The sequence below is a fragment of the Pleurodeles waltl genome, chromosome 8, assembly GCF_031143425.1.
Source record: "Pleurodeles waltl isolate 20211129_DDA chromosome 8, aPleWal1.hap1.20221129, whole genome shotgun sequence".
Taxonomy (NCBI): domain Eukaryota; kingdom Metazoa; phylum Chordata; class Amphibia; order Caudata; family Salamandridae; genus Pleurodeles; species Pleurodeles waltl.
Window position 1 is genome coordinate 871,902,145 of NC_090447.1, and position 11,544 is coordinate 871,913,688.

Genomic DNA, 11,544 nt, shown 5'->3' on the forward strand with positions numbered 1-11,544 from the left:
TTCAAATTACCAAATAGTGTGAAAGACACAGACGTCCTCCTTTAGTCAAAAGGAAATTAGACACAAAAAATATCTGCACTTTTTGTAGTTTACTTGTATGTCGTTGTTCTCAATAAAAGATTTACGATTCAGCTTCACACAGGATGGTTTTTGCTATTATAAATTAAAAACGTGTCATCACATTATGGAACATCCTCAGCTAAAACTTGGAAGATCGATTAATGAGATGTGAATTACAATATTTGTTAAATTGTGAGGCTGTGGTACGATACAAGACTTCCTGAAAAATAAAAACATAATTGTCAGAAGGCTGACGAAGTGGCATTATGGCATGGAGATGCATGTACACAGGTGTGCATTAAATTGTTTGATGTTTTGTTTATTGCAAGGCAGGGCTGGCTTTTAAAATCACAGAAAGCACCACAGCAATGCAAACTTAAGTGCATTAAATCTACTAGGCTTCTAAACCTACATTCCATACCATATACTAGGGACTTACATGTAGGCTGTCAGTAGTAATTGTAATTACTATATACCTTTTAATCAGAGCACTGGTCCTTGGCCTGGTTAATAGAGACCAGGGCACAATCAGAGTCAGAAAACACCAGTATCTGTCAAAATGGGTGCTAAAAGTGTGGGGGGGCACTTCAAAAAGCCCTGTTTCTCACACAATCCCCACCCCTCAGGCCAACACATCCAGGAAACTCAGCCCAACCCTGGGAGAGTTTTCCTGGCTTATCGGGTGAGGAAGGCAGTAGAAAAATGGCTGTACTATTGCAAGGCCTACTCTGCCTTACATCCTCCTGTCCTCTACACTCCTTCTGAACTGTTGACTCATCTCAACAGTACCTCAACACATTTTTAATTGAAACTTCACTCCAGTGATGTCTTCCCCACCCCCTCTGTTACTTTTGCAGGATCAGGATGCCTAACTTGCTTTTGGCTATGGGGACTGCCTTTGATGCCAAGCATAGTGCTGCCATGAAGACCGGCACCCAGCAGAGGATATTTACAGCTGTCAGAATCCAGAACCATACCATAAGCTCTCCGTAGACAGGTGGCTGAGCTGCTTTAGGGGCAACTGTGGGTTCCTAGCACCTCACTTGCTTTTTAGTAATGGGGGTTACCACATTCTGTGATAGACACCCTTCTTCCACTCTCCCTTCTATCAGTGCAGGGGCGACACCCTCCAGCTGCCTCACTGCTCAGGACTTCCTTGTGGTCAGGTAAAGCCTTACCAGTGCCAAGTCTGGACTTCCCTTTATTTGGTCAGAAGGCCCTTGACTCACTAGGCCTCTCTTTAAGAGTGGCTTACCTTTCCTCTTCTTTTTCCCTTTCTTTTGGGTTCCTAGTCTTCCAACTGTAGGGACTGGCTCCCCAGGATCTTTGGGATGGGGGTGGCCCTGAGCGATCAGCCCATCTGGGATCAGACCAACTTCTGGGAGGTCATTGCCTAGGATACAATCTAAGGAGAGGTCAGCACTGACTACTATCTTACACTAACAAAGGGCACCCTCCCTTTCCAGGAGCCTTATGGTTACCGGTTTGGTTGTGACCTCAGCAATGGTTATCCTGACTCTCTTTGTTTCTCCTGGCACAGACATGTCTGGGGACACTGACCCTTCACGCTCAATGGTGTGACTGGTGCATGTGTCTCTCGGGCCAGTGGTGGGAATCACATTGACCTAAATGGAGTGGAAGTGCCAATTCCCACCCTCAGGGATCACCAGCTTACCATCTGGACCTGTCTCCCAGCAAAATACTTAGAAGGCCTCCTCATCTGAGGAGTCCTCCCCTAGGGCTACACTGGACAGCCCAGTGCTAGCCACCTTCTTTGGGACCGGTTGGGTCACCTCTGAAGTTGACGGCTGACAGTAAAAACAGTCCCTGAGCTCCAAGATCCTGTTTTAGCCCTGGGTCCCCCTGCCTCTGCTTGTCAGAGTTGGGTTGGGATCTACTCTCTTCCTTCTTAGGGTTCTATGGGAGTTATGGAGTCTCTTGAGTGTGCTTACCACCTACCTCTTTCGTTTTTTGTGGTCCTAACCCCTCCTTCTTGGAGTCTCCCCCCTGGAGACTTCATGGGCACCCTTGTACGCAACCACCTATCAGCTGTCCATGGGACAGACAAATTGAGTCAAATAGATACTGGCCTAACTTTCCTGACGCACAATTACTCAATACGCACTCCTTCACAAACAATTTATAGAACCCCTCATAGGTACTTACCTTTTTACCCTGTATCCAGCCTTTTAGTGCCTTTACTGAGAGATCAACAAAGTCAACCCAGGATTTGGTGCTGACTTTCTGGGTGTCCCTGAACTTCATACTGTACTGCTGTGGGCTGAGACCAAACTTCCTGATCAGACACTGCTTCATGTGGGAGTAACACTGCCTCTTCCAGTCTAGGGTCAGGTGCCTATCCCTCCCAGCTACTGGGATCAGTTTCCACAGAGATGAACCCCTGCACAAAAACAATCCTGAGAGGCTTTTTCCTCTTTCTATGTGTGCTGTAGAACACCTAGAAAGAAGAAAAAACGAGGAGAAATTAATGGTATGTCTCTTGTTATGCCTTTCCTCAGGAGGCATATTTTTGGGGCATTCCCAGGTTTACAAGTGCTTGTAAATCTGGGAATGTGTCAAAATCAATGGACTTTGCATGGGAAACCCCACACGACACTCATTTAAATACCTTCTGGCACTGAATAATATAACACAGCTATTTGCGCTGTGTTACATTACTCAAGATTTACAAAGGCAGGCAGGGCTGCTGAAGGTGTGATGCATGGCTTCATAAATCTCACTTACAGTTTGCATCGCACTTGCATTTCTGTTGCGTGGTGCAAGCGAGACGCAACCCAGGCAATAAACATGGCCCTCGGTGTTATAATTTACTAGTTTGCTCAATAAAACCCAAAGACAGCATTTTGGAAAAACTGTGCTGATGAAGTGCTTTGATTGTGTGTGTTCATGCACCTGGGATGTGCTCCGAAATTGCGTTACAGTGAGAAACAGTTCTTTTTAACTTATGACCAATACAAAGGCATGCTGGCATGAATTAGGCCACGGGGCCCTAGCGTGTGTCTGGGTACGGCTCCTCAGCAGCAGCAGTGCCTTTGTGAGCACACACCGCCGTGACAGGCGTGAAATCGTGCAACGTTCCCTTCACAGCTAGGACTAGCGCCTTAGTCTTCTCTTCCAGGCGCTCCGCCATTATAATGGCTCTGTGAGCCTGTACTGCAGCATTTCGCTGCTGAGAATGTGAAGTTAAGGAGTTCTGCCCAGGAAACACAGGTTTATACATGACTCGACTGTTTTTAAAGGAACAAGGACAAATAGGTTTGCAATGTTCGCTAATTTGCCGTGTAATGCTTAATTAGTTGAATGTACTATGTAAAATTAACTGGTTAGCCCAAAGCTACAGCTGTTAATTACAGCGCTTAAAAATGGGAGGGTGTGGTATGACGTGTCGTAATGGCAATCTATTCACGTTAACAAAACAGATCGCTCCTCGCTCGCTCACTTCTAGGCACTGACAATGGAACGAGCACCTCTGCCTCCCTTGCTCGGAATGTTGCTCCACTGAGCTGCCAGCTCAGAGTGCTGCGGGAACCGATAGGTATAGCCATTGGGAGCCGAGTGGGGGGAACGGTCCCACCGAGGAGACAGCGCCTGTGTGTAGTCGGACGAAGTAAAAATGCACTAACCAAGCGCTTTCCCAGTTCTCCCAGTCCTCCTCTGCCCTGGCTGGAGATTGGTGTGTAGGGTGGTTTAATTCGAACTGGGCTTTAAAGAATTGTGACATAGAAGATCCTGTCAGGGGCAATGTTTTGAATTGGTTTTCTATCGGAAACTAAGAAATGAGTTTTAATTCTGTGTACACTAAATTAAATGCTAATACATGGGTTCTCTAATGTGTATTCAACTTGGAAAACTCCACGTTAGAGATAGTAAGTGGGAACGTATGGTTACTTCTGATCTGTGCGTTATTTATATGGCCACATGCGTGTAACAGTGTAAACCATGAAATGAAAACTGGGCCATAGAGGACCAACATTTAATAAGGGCATTATTGTTGCATTTAAGAAAACAATATGAATGGTTAAATAGCAACTATTTGGATGCACTCTGTTTCACCAGAGCCTAATTATTTTAGGCTCTTAGGCCCATATTTATACTTTTTGACGCTAAACTGCGCTAACGCAGTTTAGCGTCAAAAAATTTAGCGCCGTCTAACGCCATTCTGAAGCGCCATGCGGGCGCCGTATTTATGGAATGGCGTTAGCCGGCGCTAGCAGACCGGCGCTGCCTGGTGTGCGTGGAAAAAAACCACGTAGACCAGGCAGCGCCGGCGTAGGGGGAAAATGGCGTTAGGGCGTCTTAAAATGGGGCAAGTCAGGTTGAGGCAAAAAAATCGCCTCAACCCGATTTGCGCCATTTTTTTCGACGCCCAGACGCCATTTAAATGACTCCTGTCTTAGTAAAGACAGGAGTCATGCCCCCTTGCCCAATGGCCATGCCCAGGGGACTTATGTCCCCTGGGCATGGCCATTGGGCATAGTGGCATGTAGGGGGGCACAAATAAGGCCCCCCTATGCCACCAAAAAAAATTAAAAAATATAGAAAATTATACTTACCTGAACTTACCTGAATGTCCCTGGGGTGGGTCCCTCCATCCTTGGGTGTCCTCCTGGGGTGGGCAGGGGTGGCAGGGGGGGTCCCTGGGGGCAGGGGAGGGCACCTGTGGGCTCATTTTGAGCCCACAGGCCCCTTAACGCCTACCCTGACCCAGGCGTTAAATAGTGGCGCAAATGCGGGGTTTTTTGACCCGCCAACTCCCGGGCGTGATTTTTGCCCGGGAGTATAAATACGACGCATTTGCGTCGCCGTCATTTCTTTAGACGGGAACGCCTTCCTTGCATCTCATTAACGCAAGGAAGGCGTTCACGCAAAAAAATGACGCTATTTGCCCATACTTTGGCGCTAGACGCGTCTAACGCCAAAGTATAAATATGGCGTTAGTTTTGCGCCGAATTTGCGTCGAAAAAAACGACGCTAATTCGGCGCAAACGGAGTATAAATACGGGCCTTAGAGTCTATTTTAGAGTGCAATGATGTAGAGTAAAGTAGTGCAAAGTAGAGTGCAATGCCTTAGTGTGGAGTGACGCAGACCAAGGTAGAGTGGCGGAGAGTGCAGTGGCGTAGAGTAGATTTTTACAGAGTAGAGTGAAGGGACGTGAACTGGAGTGGTGTAGGGTAGAGTGCAGAGGTGTAAAGTAAAGTGGCATAGAGTGCAGTGGTATAGAGTAAAGTGGTGTAGAGTCCAGTGGCACGGAGTGCAGTGGTGCAGAATAGATTAGAGTGGCGCAGAGTGGACTGATGCAGAGTAGAGTGGTGTGGAATGTAGTAGAGTAGAGTGCATTGGTGTAGAGTGCAGTAGACTGATGCAGATTTGAGTGGTGTAGAGTAGAGTACAGAGGCTTATAGTGCAGTGGTGCAGAGTAGAGTGGCATTGAGTTCAGTGGCGGCAAGTGCAGTCTTGCAGAGTACAGTGTCAGAGCGCAGTGGTGTAGAGTGCAGTGGCATAGGGTACACTGGTGCAGAGTACAATGGTTCAGGGTACATTGGTGCAGTGGCGAAGAGTGCTGTGGTTCATAGTAGAGTGTGGTACAGTGCACTGGCATAGAGCAGAGTGGAGTAGAGTAGAGAGGCGTAGGTTGCAGTGTCATTTTGCAGTGATGCACAGTAGATTACATCGGCATAGAGTGTAGTGGTGTAGAGTGCATTAGCATAGAGTCCATTGACAAAGAGCGAAGTAAAGTGGTGTAGAGTAGAATGGTGCAGAGTAGAACGCAGTGGTGCATAGTAGAATGGGGTAGAGGCAGTGGCACAGAGTAGAGTGGTGCAGACTACAGAGGCATAGAGTTTAGTGGCAGAGAGTGCAGTGTTGCAGAGTAGTGTCATATAATGCAGTGTTATAGAGTAGAGAGGCGTAGAGTGCATTGGTGTACAGTGCAGTGGCATAGAGTGGTGCAGAGGAAAGTGACGTAGAGTGCAGTGGCATAGAGTGCAGTGGCATTGAAAGAGTGGGGTAGAATGCAGTTGGGTAGAGTAGAGTGATGCAGGGTAGAATACAGTAGCATAGAGTGGAGTGGTATAGAGTGGAATGGTGCAGAGTGTAATAGAGATGCCTAAAGTGCAGTGGGGTATATTAGATTTTTTCAGAGTAGAGTGAAGTGGCGCAGAGTACAGTGGCATAGAGTAGATTGTTATAGAGTGCAATCTCGTGGAGTGGAGTGGTGAAAAGTAGATTATAGTGCCTTAGAGTGGATTGGCGTAGAATGTAATGGTGAAGAGTGCCGTGGTGCATAGTAGAGTAATGTGGGGTAAAGTGCATAAAGTTGAGTGGTAAAGAGTAGCAATGCATTTAGTGAAGTGGGTTAGAGTGGAGTGGTAAAGTGTAGAATGCAGTGACGCAGTGTAGAGTGGAGTGGTGTAGTGTGAAGAGGTGCAGAGTAGAGTGCAGTGGCGTGGAGTGGTGCAAAGCAGAGTGGATTGGAGTGGGGTGAAGTTGAGTATGCATGGTGTGATAGCGCACTACCATTACAGACCACATATCTTCAATTGAAATGACCAATACATTTGCACAAACATACAGTTTTACTGATAAAATTATGCAGCACACAAACGATAATGTGTGGAAATGTTATCATCTCGTGTATTTATTTATTTTGACCGTATTAAAATATTTGTTCCCATCACACTTCAGAATTACCAAAAATGTGCTTCATTTGTTCTTTCCATATTCTGAAATAAATGCTCAGTTCACATATAGACATTTACATTTTGTTTTGTGCTAGAAAAAAATCAACATCACACAGAACACCGCAAGTAGCCAGCATAATTGTCACATAAATCCTCTGACTTTGAAGAAAAAGAAAAGTAAACTCCAAGCTCCATGGTAGACAAAGCCTGACTTTTGACCTCTGTTTTTGAGTGCACAGCAAATGTAACAAGATAAGAACAAGATTTAAAGGCCTATTTACAGAAATTCAGTACTGATGGTAGAGTACATTAAATAGGGTTTAGGCAAGGGAAGAAACAACCCCAAGCTGGACAGCCTAAAACAAATAAAGTGAGCAAATAGAAAGCAAGCAAATGTGAATTACAAAGCCAAAGTTAAGCAATAGGCGGGATGCATTCACCTGGAAGTTTTCCCAATGTCCTCAAGATCTCGTTAGCAAACTAGACAGCTGGGCGGTCTAGTAGGCTTCTACCTAAGAAAGTTGTCTCTATTTTATATATTGAAATTGTCTGATACTTGAGAGAGCAGCTTTGTTCTTAAAATTAATCATGAAATGCTCATGTGATTACGAAGCAAGAGATGGCTGTTTGGAGAAAGGATGATGCTAAAAAGTTGATTTATAAGAAGATGTGAATGGAGGTCATGAATGAAAGGTAGGCAAGAGGGAAATCCCAAACAAAAATAAAGAGTTTGTGATGAATAATGTACATTCTTACTTAGTGTGTTGATAATACCCTTATGTAGGAGATAGTGGATTTTTTTTGTTTGGTGCTTCCTACATTGAATGTTTTGTGCGAAATTTTCTGTGGAATACTACTGTATGGAAAGTTAGCTGAGCAGTTAGTCTGGGATTAGGATTTCAGAGGGCTCCTCGCCGTGTTATTTCTTGTAACTATCTCTGCTGTTTGTTTTCTGTATCCAATCCTCGTCACCACATAAAGCAAGTTGGGCTTCCAGTATTCTAATTCAATGTATTTATTCAAGTGAAGGTACGCTCATTGGAAATCAGCCTTCCTACATCATTCCACAGGCCACCTATCCTGTTTCCTTTCCCCATACCAAGCTTCCACAGAAAAATACCAAGAAAACATTCTGCCTGCCAAAAACTAATCATAACACATTACTGTCTATATATCAAACATTCTTGTGGTTGTTCTCCAGCCCCTCATAGGTATTTCCTCTGAACATAGCTGTTTCACTTGATTTTACTGTCTGAATATATGTGAGGTATCTTTAGGGCTATCACCCTGATGAAAGCAAGGAGCTCTGAAGGCTCTCTTAGAGTAATTCTGTATGGAAATCTGAGGTTGGTAGGATATGGCCAAGGCCTCCCTCCCCATTCCCACATTCAGCCCTCCCCAATGTCTCCCCGTTTCTCAATAGTTAATAATACACACATCTTGGGTTAGGGGTCATAAACTCCCGGCCGTATTTTATTTTAACAAACAAAAAATATTTACTGTAAAATCACTCAGCATTCCAATATTATACCTAGTAACGCTTAATATTTACAGCTTTATTTACATGCGTATATCCCTAGCCTCAACATAGACACTAATAAATACGGTTACCTAACCCTATCAAAACATGTTCCTGCATGTCACAATTCAGTGGCTGTGAATGAGATCATGACTGGTCCCAATGGTGTCTCCTGGTCCCGGATCTACCCGTCCGTCCAAGTGACCCGGGGGGGGGGTCCCTCCTTACAGAAGAACCCCACCTCCATAACGCCTCCAGGGCACACTTTTGCAGGGGGCCTGCCTGACCACCAGGATACCTATCTAAGGCACCTCCCCTATCACTCAGTCCTTCCCCCAAGAGTCTGTGCTATCTTCACGCCTGCTGCACATGCATGGGTGGTTGGCCATAAGGACCAGATGCCAGCGATCGCTCGCAACCCCCCTCACCCCTGAATGTTTGATTTGATTCCCTGCCAGTAGCCCTTGGAGGGCCCTGTGAAATCACAGTCATGCTTAAGTAAGGGAAGGTAAGGCAAATTGCCCCACCAATCATGATCTCACCCTGCAACAGGCCAGCATAGTTACCCTACTATCTGCTCTCCCACCCCGCAATCATCATCCTGTTGAGTACAGTTTACCATCCAGGCCAACTAGGTCTCTAAGAAAATATCATTGCCAATTCTCCACAGGTGCACCTCATCCTGTATGAAGAAATGCTCGCCCTTTATATATCTGTGGGGTATGGTCGCCAGCCCGGGCAGCCCGAACAGCTTGCCAATCTTATTGTTTATCCGCCTCACTGACTAATTCAGGGCTCTGACTGATTCGCCACCCCTACACTGCAACCTGGGGATGATACTCGGCCAAGTTAGCACCGCCTGAGAAAATCTCTTAGCTAGCCACTGATCTCAGCGATCACAAGTTCAAATAGGAGTTACTGGCCAATAGTAACCAAGTCATTGCCACCTATATGCAGAATGATGATGCCAGGGGAAGTGTACCCATAGGCAGTTTTGTCTCTAGCATAGGCAGGAGTTTCATGAGCTGCAAACCTCCACGACTGTAGAAGGCGAGACAGTACCCCACCTGTTGTGCCAGGGATGCAAAAACTCTTCATGCATACAGTTCCCCTGCTTGCCACACATAGGAATGACTGATGACCCAAACATCTGTAATCCCATTTGCCCCTGCATGAACCAGAGCCTCAAGGGCTTCCAAATGACCACTCAGCTCTTCACACATAACCCCTGCATTAGGAGAAAGAGAAAACAGGGCTCAGGCAGAGCACTTACAACAAATGCAGTCTTACATAGTGCTTGTAACAATCAGTAGAACGCCTGCCGATCCTTTGTACAGCCATGCCCGAAAACACCATCGCTACTGCTCTAGTGGCCATCCCAATTCTAAAGAAGTGAGTTCCAAATTCCAACGAGTCAAACCCTGCTACCCTCAGAGCCCCTTTCAGTACTCTGGAGAACTCGAATCTGGTCAGAGGAGTGCCATCAGCGTAGACCAGTATGGGGCTCCAAACCTCATGAAGCCAGTGAGTCATGAACACCTCCAAGTTATGGACCAGGCAACACTCATTACAGGGGTCCCTATGTAATAGAACATGATCGCTCCAATCACCCTAGTCCACCTTGGAACTGAGGATGTTGATTGCCAGAGACTGAGCACCATCCAGCACTGCATATCTTCCAGCTGAAGTCCACCCCAGTGTCCTTCTTTTGCTTGGCCACCAACTCACTCAGCCTAAGAGCGCCTTAAAAGCAAGGGTATATGCTGCCCTAAATAGGCTGACCTCCCCCAGGAAGCTACATCTGCCTCTCAGAGACGCCAGAATTGAGGCCAATTTGACCATATCAATGAGGTGCCAAGAGTCCAATCTATTCTCTTACAGCCACTGTCAAACCTTCAAGACTCTCTTCACTTCACTTCCCATCCATGTCCCCAAGCATTTGCATGAAAAAAGATACTGCTGCGGTGTTGCGCCTGGCAAGTGCTACTGACCAGCCCTCATCAATAAACGCCTCCAGGAATGCCATGACTGAGGATGGAGCAAACCAATCTGTGGTCTCTGCGTGCCCAAAGAATTCAAAATAAGCACTAAACACCTCCTCATTGTCCCGTCTGTTCCTGGGTACTAAATGGCTACCACGAGGACAGGTAGTCTTTGGCAACAATCCACCACAGTGGATCTTGGAAAGACATGGGGAACTCTGCTGCTCCATGATGGAACCTGAAAACCTGCAACTTAAAATGAGACAAGGCATCAGCAGCATTGTTCAACACACTAGGCACATGCTTGGCTCTGAAGAGTACATTCGATTTCAAACACAGGAGTACAATTTCGTTCAGAACTCTCAGAATCATTTTGCGTTTTACAGCTTGCTGTCTGATGTAGCCCACTACCGTCATATTATCAGACCAGAACACCAAGGTCTGATTGCGGAATTTCACAGATGAAACCGACAACACCACAAGGATTGGAAAACAGCTAAGGAAACCAGTGTTAGCAACCAACCCAGACTTCACCCATTCCTTGAGCTACCACTGCGCACTCCACACTGTCCCAAAAATGGTGCTAAACTTTTCACTACCCACCACATCAGTAAGGAGACCAAGGGGCATATTTATACCTCATTTGCGCCAAATTTGTGTCATTTTTTAAAGCAATTTCAGCGCAAACCTAACTCCAAATGTATACTTTGGTGCTAGACCAGTCTAGTGCCAAAGTTTTGGAGTTAAAGTCATTTTTTGCTAGCAGAAAACTACCTTGTGTCTATGAGATGCAAGGTAGCCATTCACGGGCAAAAAATTATGAAATGGCCTTAGTGCCATAACTATTCCCCCGTGCTAAAATCAAGCACGAGTGAGATGGGCCTTAAATATTGGCGCTAAGCTTGCTTAACGCCATTATTTAACGCCTGGGTCAGGACAGGCATTAGGGGGCCTGTCGGCCTATTTCCATGGTCAAAGACCATGGAAACAGCCCACAGGTGCCCTTCCCTAGTCCCAGGGACACCCCCATCCACACCAGAGGGCCGCCAGAGGATGGGGGATACCATCCTCTGGCGAGTAAGGGAAGTACAGGTAAGTATATTTATTTTTATTAAGAAGTGCCATTGGGGGGGCTAACTTGAGGCCCCCTACATGGCACTGAGCCCAATGGCCATGCCCAGGGGACATATGTACCCTGGGCATGGCATTGGGGTGGTGGGCATGGTGGGCATGACTCCTGTAGCCTTAGGGTCAACTGAATTTGGCACAGTGCATTATGTC